Genomic DNA, 14,965 nt, shown 5'->3' on the forward strand with positions numbered 1-14,965 from the left:
GGTTTCATCTGTCCAAAGAATCTACTTCCAGAACTGGGCAGGCTTTTTTAGATGTTCTCTGGCAAAATCTAATCTGGTATTTTTGTTCTTGAGTGTTACCAGTGATTTGCACCTTGAGATAAACCCTCAGTATTTACATTCATGAAGGCATCGTGACTGTAGACATTTACATTGACACACTTACCTCCTCCAGAATGTTCTTGACCTGGCTAGATGTTGTGAAGAGGTTTTTCTTCACCAAGGAAAGAATTCTGTGATCATACACTTTAGTTGTCGTCCGTGGAAATAGGCCGGACCTGGCCATGAAACTGATTATCAGTCAATTGTCAAATAGTTTTGAACACACAGTTGAATGACGTGAATTTCAGTTAAAACACGACTGACTAAACCACAGAGGAAACATTTCAATATGTGGTCATGTTTATAGTCTGTACTGCATCTGCAGCCATACAGGAGAGCACAATAAGTGACTTTACATGACTTAGCTTAGTTAGAGCCCAATCTGGACTAAATGTAGGGCACAGGCAAACTGGCACACACAAGCCTGTAAACATAACAAACTTTTATGAGCACTTTGGAGTTCAGCTTTGCGTGTGTGTTTTCCCATAAGACAGGTGCACACTCCATGGTGATAGGCTTGATTACGTTTTTTTCAAAAAGGTTTTTTTCGCAATATGAGACAAAATTTCCATGATGGAATAGATTCCATTTTTGCAGACATCATTGAATTTGCTTACAGTTACTTGGTCAAGGAAAATTACTGTTTTAAAAGAATTGGCTATGTAATGGTATTGAGGTCCGGGAGGTTCAGGGAGCTGTGGCAGCAAATGGTGCTTGCATCACGGTATTGGCAGATTAAAATGTCTTTTTAACATCACAAACATTTTAATTTTGAAATATCAGACATTTTAAATCACATTCAGTCATTCACCTTAATGGATGTTATTGGATGTTACTTTTCAGCTGTTAGCCACACTGTTGGTGAATTACGCAGTGATCGTGCATGAATGAAATAGCTGATGCCAGTTGCCAAATACAAGCACTTCTTCATTGATTTGCCTGAACTAATGCTGTGCTGTATTTATAATAAAACTAGCTATTTTGATTGGACTTTAGTAATCAGGAATTATATCTTTGTTGTAAAGAGTGCCAAGGAAAGGGACAACCTTGACATGTGAGCCTGTATTTAGCTGATTGCTAGAACCCTGATGAAAGGACGATGGAGTTCAAAGTGGATCCTAGTCCTTGCTCTTCTTTGTTGACAGTTGCGTGACGGTGCGGATATGTGAGTTTAAAGTAGCTTGAACCCTTGTATATAAGATAAGCTTTAAACTTAGTTATCTTTCTTACCTGAGGTGATTGGTCCTTTTCTGTACATGCCCCTCAGCTTTGGAACTTCCTGTATCTCAGTATCTCAGGCTAACTAACTCTGTGGAATCTCTATTGCCCCTCTCAAAAGGGGATAATAAAAAGGAAAGTGGTTAGGTCCATGGTTTAACTCCCAAACCCACATATTAAAGCAAACTACGCAAAAACTTGAAAGGATATGGCGTTCTACCAAACTGGAAGAATCCATCTTAGCCTGGCATGATAGTCTTAAAACACATAGGAAGGCCTCTGTAATGCCTGAGCAGCCTATCACTCATCTTTAATAAAGGAAAATAAAAACAACCCTGGGTTTCTTTTCAGCTCTGTAGCCAGGTTGACAGAGAATCATAGCTCCATTGATCAATGTATTCCCATAGCTCTCAGTAATGACCATTTCATGAACTTCTTTAATGATAAAATTCTAAATATTAGAGACAAAATTCACCACCTCCTGCCCTCAACCAGCATCAATTTAACTTCAAACACAGGAACCTTAGAAACAGCAGTAAAACCTGATATATACTTAGACAGTTTTTCTCCCATCGTCCTTTGCCAACTAACTTCAATAAAGTCTTCATCTAAACCATCAGCAGGTCCCCATCCCAACTAGGCTGCTTAAGGAAGTCTTACCATCAGTTAAAACCTCTTAATTAGTTATAATCAATATGTCTTTATTTAAAAGCTATGTACCACAGTCCTTTAAAATAGCTGTAATTAAACCTCTTGTTAAAAAGACTACTCTTGATCCAGATGTTTTGGCCAACTATTAACCCATATCTAACCTTCCCTTTCTCTCTAAGATCCTTGAGAAAGCTTTCACCAACCAGTTGTGTTACTTTTTACATGATAATAGTTTATATGAGGATTATCAGTCAGGATTTAGAGTGCATCATAGCACAGAGACAGCACTGGTGAAAGTTACAAATTATCTTCTAATTGCATTAGATAAAGGACTTGTCTCCGTACTTGTCTTGTTAGATGTGAATGCTGCATATTACATTATTGACCATCACATCTTATTACAGATACTGGAACATTTAATTGGCATTGAGGGAACCGCTTTAAGCTGGTTTAGATCCTTTTTATCAGATCGATTTCAGTTTGTACTCTTTAATGTTAAATCCTCCATTTACTCAAAAGTTAGTCACGGAGTTCCACAAAGTTCTGTGCTTGGACCGGTTCTATTCACCTTATATATGCTTCCTTTGGGCATTTTTATTAGGAAGCACTCCATAAACGTCCATTGTAATGCAGATGATCCCCAATTTTATTTGTCAATGAAGCCCAGTGAAACCAATCAGTTAGCAAAACTTCAAAGATGTCTTAGGGACATAAAGACCTGGATGAACAACAACTTTCTGATGTTAAACTCAAACAAAACTGTAGTGATTGTACTTGGCCCCCAGCACATCAGAAACATATTATCTAATGATATAGTTACTTTAGATGGCATTGCCCTGGCCTCCAGTGCTACCGTTAGGAATCTTGGAGTTATCTTTGATCAGGATATGTCCATTAACTCCAGCATAAAACAAACTTCAAGGACTGCTTTTTTTCACATATGTGACATTGTAAAATGTCACATATGACATGCACATCCTGTCTCAAAAAGACGTTGAAAAACTAGTTCATGCTTTTGTTACTGCTAGGCTGGATTATTGCAACTGCTTATTATCAAGCTGTCCCAACAAATCTTTAAATACTCTCCAGAAAGCTCCAGCACGAGTACTGACAGGAACTAGGAAAAGAGATCATATTTCTCCTGTGTTAACTTCTCTGTATTGGTTCCTTGTAAAATCCGGACTAGAATTTAATATCCTCCTCCTCACCAACAAAGCCCTTAATGCTCAGGCACCATTATATCTTAAAGAGCTCATAGAACCGTATTATCCCAGAACACAGGCTTACTTGTGGTTCTTAGAGTCTCCAAAAGTAGAATGGGAGGCAGAGCCTTCAGTTATCAGGTTCCTCTACTGTGGAACCATCTTCCAGTTTTGGTCTAGGAGGCAGACACCCTCTCTACATTTAAGAGTAAGTTTAAAACCTTCCTTTTTGATAAAGCTAATTGTCAGGACTGACTCAGGCTTGGCTTGAACCATCCCTTAGTTATGCTGCTATAGGCCTAGAATGCAGGGGGACTTCCCATGATGCAAGGAGCTCCTCTCTCCTACTCTTCCTCTTCATATCCCATTAATACTCATTACTAACTAGGCTTCTTCTCTCTCCTGTAATTTCTTGCTTTCGCGTCTCTCTCCTCTCTCCTCCTGTCTCTTTCTGCAGGTATTTCTGTCCCTGAGTCTGGACCTGTGACTGCAAACCCACTAGTGCCCCCATGATCCTGCTCAACACCCACTGCTTCATTTATTATTATTAATTATTATTATTATTATTATCATATTTAGTCTTATTAGTGTTATTATTAGCCCTATTATTATAATTATTAGTTTTATTATTAGCTTCATTATTGTAATACATCTTTATGTGGTACCTTGTGCTATGTTCTGTCTTTAAATTGTAACTATGTCTGTATTCCTGTTTTGGTCTTATTTTTATCCTCCTAATTGTTTAACTGTGATTTCCTGTATTGTACTTTTAGTTCTTCTTGTAATCTAATTAATTTAGGTTTTTTTACTCACTACTCTAATGCGTTCATTATTAAGCACACTGCAATGTAAACAGTCTGACTGCACTACCATAGTTTTGTCCTCACCGGGAAATTTGTGGCCAAGAGTATTTTACAACCGTATCTTTCTCTTATTGTCCAATGTCCTCCTCATATGCCTGCATCACATTCAGCTCCGTTGTGGCTGTCAGATATGATCCAATGTCATTCTGTTTAGTGTGACAATATCCACCAGCTCTGTGACAGAAGCATCTCACTCACGGTCACAGGCAGCTCTTAGATCTGCTCCACTATCTTTACACAGTGAGTCTATTTTTGTAGATGCCGCTCACATCTGAAATGCAAAGTGCACTTGTGAATTTATTTAAATGCCTATAATTAATGGCAATTGACTTGAAATTAATAGGAATTTGCCATGAAATTTGTTACAGAAAATCATCGTCCCAACAGGATGAATTGTAATCACTCTGGTGATCTGTGTTTTGGACCAAATACATGCACAACTAGTGACATTCACATCAGCCTCAGATATAACAATAATCTAAGTTTGGCATTTAACTCTCCTTTTGCTTATCAAAAATGACAGAAGACATTATAGGATTTAAAGCTTCATTTATCAATTATGAAATGAAAAACAATTTTTATCACAATTTGTGCTTGTTTCAGTAGACGTCAGGGTTCTTATTATCTAAATAACAGTGAGAATTCTTTTCATGAGCACAATTATTTGGCAAATCAAAACAGAGGAAAGAATGCTGCCTCATGTACAGTCTTTGTCAGTCATTTAATGTTATCTTCGCTCTAGAAAGCCACTGGGCTGAGATTTAAATAGGAAATATACACAAAGGATAAATGTTAGAGGAGAGTGCAGAACAGTTATGTTTGGATAATGTATAATTACTCTGAGAATGGTGTTGTTTTTTTTTAACCAAGACAGGATTATTAACCTCATAATCACTGTTTTGTTATGAGGATCCTTGAAAAGTAAACATCCTCTGCTAGTAATTGAGGGTTAATATTTACATAAGTAATTACTGATGAAACTCATTGTTGCTGCTGTAACTTAGACCATTTATGTCTCTCTGCATTGTGCTGTCACCTTGACCCAGTGACTCGCCCTGAGATTTGTGATCCACCGCACTGCACTGCCATGTTTGCTTTCCTGGGAGGAACTGCTAAGTACAGATGATGAAATGTGTTACTGTGTCCACACTGCTGTAGTTTTGCTGACATGTTGAGCTAGGCTGACAGATTGCGATTGCTGTCAGTTTTTAACAGGTAGATCATGCATGTTTTGCTTGTTTGGTCTTGTTTCAATAATAACAAAACATTTAATACAGTTACATGGCCAGTGGTGTTTTTTCTAAATACCACTGTTTTACATCCTTCCAATCTGTAACCAAACTTTCTGTCTATTTAGTTGCTTTCTCATTGAAATTAACTAGTAACACCTTCTTGTAAAAAGAAGTTACTCAGTTGATTTGCGCATAGAAGTTCACACGTAACTGGTCAGAAGCAGTTGAAAGCTATAAAAATGAGTTTGTCATTTATAGAAGGTGATTGTATATTGGGACAGATGGTAACATCTGTCTTTGTTCAAAGGCCCCATTCACACTTTTCATTTCAAATCTGTTATATCTGGAGGAAATCCAGATGAGATTGCAGACATTTCTATTTACACTTTGCCACATATATAGTATATGTGTCTCTGTTTGCCAGATCCCAAATCTGATTGTGGTCTGTCTATGTTTTCCCAGGCTACATGCAAATCAGGGTCAGACCTCTTCCAGTCCAGAAGGAGATGGTAATGAAAAAGGAGCTGTTTCATAACTGCTAAACGGGTAACTGCAGAAGAATAACTTCTACACTTTAGCGGTTTACTTAGTAGTAACACTTTGGCTAGCATTAGCTAACACCTATTCGAAACCAAATATCTTCCATGCATCTGCTTTAATTAATCAATGATTAATTGATGAATTGATATACAATGAATGAATACACCACCCAGTGAGTACACTAAATGAAAACAAATGAAACAAGCCCAAAAACAAGCCCAAAATGTTGCATGAACAACAGTTACATGCTGGGCCTGGAAAATGCTCATGGTGCATTCTCAAGCTATGACTTCAGTGTTTACTAATGGACTTTTGCCTTCGATCAGATGAGCAAAACAATTCTGCCATTTTTTTTTACAATCAATTCCTATGAGAGTTGAGACTGCAGAGTGCTAATTCTGCTCAAAATCTTTTTGAATTTGAGGAACACAGTGGTACAGAGAGGCTGATTTAACTGGTTATATTATGCATTGAAAGTGAATGAGCAAAGAGGCTGAGCCTATGGTAGATAGTGGAGGATCCTCTTGAGAACAAGGCTCACAGAATGCCCTTCAGACAGGTGAGTACAATAACAAACTAACTAATGGATATAACTCACTCCCTAGAGAACATAAATGCCTATCATGTTGCATAGCAATGTATTGTTTTTGGCTGGACCACAACTGCGAGGCCAGGCTTACAAATGCAAATGTCCATGACTGAGTGATGAAGTTACACCATCGGTCGGCCTGCCGACTGCAGGAGGTTCCCCATTGGTCATTGCTCCTTCAAAATGAATTGGCACAAACAGTCTCTAATATGTCATCAGTGAGTGTTTACAGGTAGTATTGCCAACATAGCGCCTTTGTCACTAGATTAACTGACGTTTCCCACCCCTTTAGAAACTTTTCTTCACAAAAGCACCTAAGAACAAATCAAACCACTTTTTGGACAAACTTTAGCTACTTTCCATAGAAGAGAGTTGCCAGTAATGTTCCACGAGCACAAGGTTGGGCTTTCCCTCCACAGGCACACCTCTCTATGTGTCTCATTCAACTGACTGCACAGCAGCTGCATAGACGTGAATGAGCTTCTAACTTTCTCTCAGAGAGACCATTTTACAAGTAAATATAGCCAAAATCAAAGCACCGTCATTGTCTTTAACTTATGTGTCTGGTGATTCTGCCAGATGACATCGTGGTTATAAAATCAGGATTTTAGAGGTGCAGAGCTGCAGCTTGGAAATGGCTCGGAAGTGCTTGCTGGTTAACATGTAGTCTTAGCCGCATCTCAGTCACTATTTTATACTTATTCTGCTGTCTGACAACAGAAACAGAAAAACATGTAAATGAGAACAGCTTTATTGGAAATTTGGCTGTATGAAAATACTGTACATATGAGCACAGAGAGTCGGAGAAAAGTTAACAGATAAAGGGCTGAAACTGGCTGAGCATAGGCAGAATGCAAATAAGACGCAGTGACATCATGAATATGCTAATTAGTTTATTATGTCATCTAGAGACATTTAGCAACTTTTCGAGCAGGCTGTAGCTACTCTCCATTGAAAGTAGTTGTTTAAAGAAGCTCCAAAACAGTTTTCAACTACGTCCTCAATTCCACACATTGACCATACGCAGTTCAGCCATATACTAGGTTTTGACCCAGTCTCGTTTGTTTATGTGTGTGTGTGTGTGTGTGTGTGTGTGTGTGTGCAGGCTTTCTTTTTGCTTTGGTGTATGTTTGGGTGCTACCACTATGGAGTTTATATTCTCTCTCTCTCTCTCTCTCTCTCTCTATATATATATATATATATATATATATATATATATATATATATATATATAAAATGAAGGCTTCTTTTTTGTTTTGCAAAGGACACAGAGCACGTTACACAAAGAGAAATCAGTGCCAATTTAATTCTTTACTCTCTCATAGCAATTGATCTGGGGGTGTAGCTGTTTGTTGTAGTGGATTCCTTTGTGAGGTAATTACATTTAAAATGATACCAGTGGTCACTGGATTGTTTCGGTGGTCAATATAGAAGGTACATTTTTACAGCTGTAATAGCCGCCAAAATATTAACGAGGACTCTTACAGAGATAACAATAAGAATACGAACAAAGGGTACAGTCCAGACCTGTAAGCATTAAGACGGATGTTTTTTGTTCTTCAGGCTCTGCGCTTCAGCTCAATAATTTTAAAGTCTCAGCAGGTTTATGTCCATATTGACAGAACAGTGAACATTAAAATTGGCATTTACTGCTTGCTCCTCTTACTTCAAATACTCAATATCTTTTTTTTTTTTTTTTTGCCATCTATTACTCACGACATGGCTGCCTACTTGAATAGTGCTGAATAGAATTAGAATAGAATAGAACAAAATTCTTCCTTGAATCAAGATTTCCCCTTGGGGCTTACTGTAATTGTATGTGCTTGAGGCTGTTTAATACTACACTGACACCACTTGATTGACTCGGCTGCTGCTAATACCAGCTCTCAGATTCACCGCCCTCACACTTCCTGTATATGTTGTACAGTAGCCCCTATGCTAAAGAATGGTGAAGACACCGCTTGAGGTCTTTGGGGCTCACTGGATTCGTTCATGTACCAGAGTCAGAAAGCAGACTTAGAGCTTGTTAACCTGTTGATAATACCCCTTATTCCTGCTGGGTTGGTGTTAGATTCCAATGCTCTGGAATAGATTCTGGGGGAAGTGAAGTCTGTTTCCCCATCAATATGTGTTTCCCCTTACCTTAATCTGAGCCTAACCTTTACCCTAACCCCAACCAGTATTGTTTTATGATGCTTAACCTGACTCCAACTTTACCGTAACCCTAAACAGTTATCTCCGCCTACTCCTGAACATTGGAATCCGATGTTTACTATTTCTGCTGCCTGTTTTTAGTGCCAGTAAGTGTTCATAATTGTTCTGTATGTTGATTTAAAATGATTTTTAAATTAATTTTGATTTAAATACTTTTATTATCTTTTATGATATTTTTTATTTCTGCTACTGTAATGATACCACATACAGTACATATAATTCAGCTTAAATGTAAAGCTATAGATTTGTTTATTTACTGTAAAAATACACACATACAGATGGGTGACAAATTGAAGGCAAAACCTGAATAAATGAGTGAAGAAATGTAACAAATGCAGATGCCTCCACACAGGTGCACTGCATGATGCAAGTAAGCAATTAATATCCAATCATGCTCTCAAGATGGCAAGAGGAAAAGATCTAAGTGACTTCGGAAGAGGGTTCATTGTTGGGGCACGGTTGGCAGGAGTTTCAGTCACAAAGAGTCCTCAACTGGGTGGTGTTTCAATAGAAACAGTGACTAAAGTGACATTAGCATTTAGATCTATGGTAAAGACAAGAGTAAATACAGTGGGAAACTTTGGTTGACAGCTCACATTTGATGACAGTGATGCTCATGGATAGGTGTGATATGTAGGGAAAAACAGGGCAACTCTTCTTCAGGTGACTGAGCATATCAATGCAAGACGTGATCAGACTGTTTAAGCAAGAACAGCCCATTGACAGTTACATAGAGAGGGGTATTATAATAGGGTTGCAGTGCAGAAACAAAGATGAATGGACATTTGAGAGTTCAGTAGTGCAAAAACAGCCGAGTACATGTGTACACAGAAAACGGCAAAGGCCTGAATGTCTCACTCAGGGGATCTGGTGGCTCTGTTATGCTGTGGGGGGAATTTTGCTGGCATGGTTTGGGTCCACTTGTCCCCGTACAGGTAAAGGTCCCTGCAAATCAATACAAAGTCGTTCTGAGTGATCACCTTTATCTTATGATAAAACATTTCTATCCTGATGGGAGTGGTCTCTTCCAGGATGACAAAGCCCCCCATCCATAAGGAACAAGGGGTCACTGAATGGTTTGATTAGTATGAAAATGACATTAATCATATGCTATTGCCTTTGCAGTCACCAGATCTCAACCCAGTTGAACACCTATGGGAGATTTTTTTCTATCGTTTTAGACAGCGCTCTCTAACATCATCATCAAAACACCAAAGAGGGAATATCTTTTGGAAGAATGGTGTCCATCCCTCCACTAGAGTTCCAGAGACTTCGAGAACCAATGTCAAGGAGCATTGAAGCTGTTCTGGAGGATCTCGATGGCCCAACATCTTACTAAGACACCTTATGATGGTTTCTCCTTTAATTTGTCATCTATCTTTATAAAAAAAATTATCTCAGCAAATTAACTAAAAACAATTCTTAATTTATATTATCAACTGTTAATAGCAAACAGCTCAATATTTTGGGAGGATAAGGATGCATAATTTTTTACTAACACTCAATACCATCATATCATGTTCGCGTGCCTTCTTGTGGCCTCCAAGGAGCGCAGCAAAAACACTCCAAAACTCAAAGTACTCAATAAATTTAGAGGTCTGCCCCAGGTATATACTGTGGTAAAATAGTCTCAATTCTGGCACTATAGCTGAAACATTTAATAGCTGAGCATCATAAGTTGTTCAAACAGTTGCATTCACATTGAAACCTAAAACCAAAACATCACTATGCAACATACTATCCCACAAGTATCAGAAAAATAGGTTCTATAATACACACATGGAGTATTGGATTTGTGTCAAATCACAGAGTATTCAAAAACTTATTGAAAAATTTTTAGAACATCACAAATTACTCGCATAAAACTGGCCAAGAAAACTGGCCTGAATATAGACTAATAAAACCATTTAATCTAGATGATTTGGATAGTGATGAGATGCTGGCAAGTTTGTAGGTGGGACAGAGTATAGGAAAGGCCTGGTCACCTGCAGTTCCACTGAGGGTGAAATGACACTGTTATCTAAAATAACAAAGATACTTCTGGTACACTCTATCATTTATTTTTTTGTCAATAAGCATCTGATAGATTATCTGTCATTGTCAAGCTCCTGGTCTAAGTTACTGGTGTTTGCACTGCTCATCGTGATTTTATGTAATTTATAACCTTATGTAAATGTGCCCTGTGCCCTTCAAATTTTTAGGAGCGCCAAAATGAATTTGTGTAAGACTTGACAAATTGACCACCTACAGTTCTTAAAACAATAAAGTTGTTTTGCTAAATTGTTGGTTTTTGAAATGATTTATAGCAGTCAGCTTTACTAGGATAAGATAATCAGAAATGTTAAGTAATTAGTGTAACTGAACTCTTTATTGCTGCTAAGCGGGAACACATCCAGTACATGTTGACAATTGGTGTATATTGTGTCCATCTAGTGTAAAAAACACAGTCTGATGGCACTATTAGTGTGAATATTTAACAGTTCTTGTGAAAATACGTGCACACGTAGCATTAAAAGCACGCCGGTAGTGTTAAATGACACTATGAGTGTTGAAATCTTAACGCTTTTTACAGTGTTCATTTAACACTGACTACTGTGGACCTATATAGACACTGGGCCAGTGTTAATTTTAACTCTACTGGAGTTTATTTAACACCAAGTACTTCACTCTGCATCTGCTGCATTTACATGTATGTGATTTGACTGGCTTCAGGTTATGTATATTATTTTGCAGCCATTTTTAACACAAGCCTAATAATCAACCCTAAACCTGAACTCAATTGTAACTAATTTGAAAGCTTGGTTCTTAGTCTTACACATCCATCATGGAAAACTTTAAAGCCTATTCTATTTGTTATAGTGTACCGTGCTCCTGGCCCATACTCTGAATTTTTATCTGAATTCTCTGACTTTTTATCAAGTTTAGTCCTTAGTACAGATAAAGTAATTATATTAAGTGATTTCAATATTTATGTGTACATTGATAATGAACCTTAAAACTGCATTTATCTCATTATTAGACTCAATTGGCTTCGCTCAGGGTGTAATAAACCCACTCACTTTTTTAAACACACCATCGACCTTCTTCTGACTTATGGCATTGAAAGTGAACATTTAATAGTCTTTCCAAAGAATCCTCTTTTATTAGACCATTGTTTGGTAATTTTTGAATTCCTGTTACTGGACTACACACTATTAGGCAGAAATGTCTTTTAAAGATGTCTATCTGATAGAGCTGTAGCTAAATTTAAGGAACTGATTCCATTAGCACTTAATTCACCACCATGTTTCAATATAACAGAGGACTCCTATGCTAACTTTAGTCCCTCCCAAATTGATCATCTTGTTGATAGAGCTGCAGGCTCAATGAAAATTACACTCGACTCCACTGCCCCTCTAAAAAAGAAGATAAGAATACAAAGGAGGTTAGCTCCATGGTTTAACTCTCAAACCCACATATTAAAGCAAACTACGGGAAAACTTGAAAGGATAAGGCGTTCTACCAAACTGGAAGAATCCCGCTTTGCCTGGCATGATAGGCTGCCCTGGCATTACAGAGGCCTTCCTATATGTTTTAAGACTAATACTCATCTTTAATAAAGGAGAATTGAATCAACCCTCAGTTTCTTTTCAGCTCTGTAGCCAGGCTGACAGAGTCATAGCTCCATTGATCCATGTATTCCCATAGTTTCATAATCTTCTTCAATGATAAACTTCTAAATATTAGAGACAAAATTCACCACCTCCTGCCCTCAACCAGCATCAATTTATGTTCAAACACAGAAACCTTAGAAACAGCTGTAAAACCTGATACATACTTGGACAGTTTTTCTCCCATTGATCTTCGCCAATTAACTTCAACAATGTCTTCATCTAAACCATCAACCTGCTTCTTAGACCCCATCCCAACTAGGCTGCTCAAGGAAGTTTTACCCTTAGTTAGCACTTCTTTACTAGATATAACCAATATGTCTTTATTAACAGGCTATGCACTGCAGTTTTTTAAAACAGCTGTAATTAAACCTCTTCTTAAAAGGACTACTCTTGATCCATTTTTTAAACGAACTGTAGACCCATATCTAACCTTCCCTTTCTCTCTAAGATCCTTGAGAAAGCTTTCACCAACCAGTTGTGTGACTTTTTATATGATAGTTTATTTGAGGATTTTTAGTCAGAATTCAGAGTGCATCATAGCACAGAGACAGCACTGGTTAGGGTTGAGCTTCTAATTGCATCGGATAAAGAACTGAGGATCATAGTGTTGCATATGACACTATTGACCCTCACATCTACTACATATACTGGAACATTTAATTGGCATTGAAGGAACCGTTTTAAGCTGGTTTAGATCCCTTTTATCAGATCGATTTCAGTTTGTACATGTTAACAATGAATCCTCCATGTTTGAAAAAGTTAGACACGGATTTCCACAAGGTTCTGTGCTTAGACCAGTTCTTTTCACCTTATACCTCATATGCTTCATTTAGGCAATATTTTTAGGAAGCATTCCATGAACTTTCATTGTAATACAGATGATACCCAATTGTATTTGTCAATGAATCCGGATGAAACCAATCAGTTAGCTAAACTTCAAACATGCCCCAAGGACATAAGTACCTGGATGAACAGCAACTTTCTGATGTTAAACTCAAACAAAACTGTAGTTATTGTACTTGGCACCCAGCTCATCAGAAACATATTATCTAATGATATAGTTACTCTAGATGGCATTGCCCTTGCCTCCAGCACCACCGTTAGGAATTTAGGAGTTCTCTTTGATCAGGATACATCCTTTAACCTTTAAAGACTGCTTTTTTTCACCTATGTGACATTGTAAAAATTAGGCACATCCTGTCTCAAAAAGATGCAGAAAAACCAGTCCATGCTTTTGTTACTTCTAGGCTGGATCATTGCAACTCCTTATTATCAGGCTGTCCCAACAAATCTTTAAATACTCTCCAGAAAGCTGCAGCGCGAGTACTGACAGGAACTAGGAAAAGAGATCATATTTCTCCTGTGTTAATAGAATGGGAAGCAGAGCCTTCAGTTATCAGGCTCCTCTATCTAGACCATCTTCCAGTCTGAAAACCTTAAAACCTTCCTTTCTGATAAAGCTTACAATCAGGGCTGGCACAGGCTTGGCTTGAACCACCCCCTAGTTATGCTGCTATAGGCCTAGACTGCTGGGGGACGTCCCGTGATGCACCAAGCTCCTGTCTCCTCCTCTCCCTCTCCAGCTGTACGCATTCCTATCCCATCAGTGCTCGATACTAACTTGACTTCTTTCCTTTCCCGTAGTTTGGTTCTTTCTCATCTCTCTCCTCTCTCCGTCTGTCGCTTTCTGCAGGTATTTCTTCCCCTGGTGCTAGAGAGTCTGGGTCTGTGACTGCAAACCTCCTACTGCCCCCATGATCCTGCTCAACACCCATTGCTTCAATTATTGATTATCTTTACTAGTATTATATTTATTCTTAGTTTTATTAGTATTATTATTCACCCAATTATTATAATTATTAGTTTTACTATTACTTTCTTTATTATTATACATATTTATGTTGTACCTGTATTGTAATATGTTCTTTTTCCTCCCTCCTAAATTCATCAATTCACATCTGACCCCAGAGGCCATCTTTGAGCAGAGACAAAAACATACCAACATATGTTGATGTTAAGTAACCGATGGCAAACAAGCAGTAGAAACATCAAGGGCATTTTGATGTGGTTTAAAGCCTTTGTCAGCTATCAGCATCCCGTTCTTAATTCTCATCTACAAGTCAAATTTTAGGATAATGTATATGAATATCCCTACATTTTGTAAGGTTGAAAATATAATAATTTTTCAGCCATCTCATTAAATAACCAACCACAGCCACTCCTTTTTTACCAGAAGATTCTCCCAGGTGCCAAATGCAGAAGAAACTGTACACTAGCATTGCTATTTTTGTTTGTTTGTTTGTTTTATTATTATTATTTTTTTTTTTTACCTGGAAAAAAATCGTCAAAATTGAAACACTGGACAAAATATTCAGACTTTTTGTTCCTTATATGGGTCAAGCCCCAAAATCTCTAGATCCTACATTTCCCATGATGCAACTCTCTAGTGTATTCCATTAGATCTACTAGATGCCCACTTCTTTGAAACCCACCTCAGGTTTGTAATACAAGGTTTCTTTTAAAAATTTGGAGTTTTCAGCCCTTTACATCGTAAGGTTTTTTTTTTTTTTTTAAACTTTGGAAAGATCCCATAATAAGGGAGATTTAAATTGCCTAATTTAAAACAAATCAAACAAACAAATAAAGGGAAATATAATTAAAATCACATTGTTGTATAAATTCC

The 14,965-nt window shown here is 37.7% G+C and overlaps 2 pseudogenes; both read left to right on the forward strand.

The window, feature by feature from the left end:
• Positions 1-1,430: 1,430 nt before the first annotated feature.
• LOC120795399 lies at positions 1,431-3,446 on the forward strand (annotated as a pseudogene).
• A 7,394-nt stretch (positions 3,447-10,840) lies between these two features.
• LOC120795400 lies at positions 10,841-13,713 on the forward strand (annotated as a pseudogene).
• The last annotated feature ends 1,252 nt before the right edge of the window (positions 13,714-14,965 follow it).

This window comes from Xiphias gladius, chromosome 10 (genome assembly GCF_016859285.1).
Source record: "Xiphias gladius isolate SHS-SW01 ecotype Sanya breed wild chromosome 10, ASM1685928v1, whole genome shotgun sequence".
Taxonomy (NCBI): Eukaryota; Metazoa; Chordata; class Actinopteri; order Istiophoriformes; family Xiphiidae; genus Xiphias; species Xiphias gladius.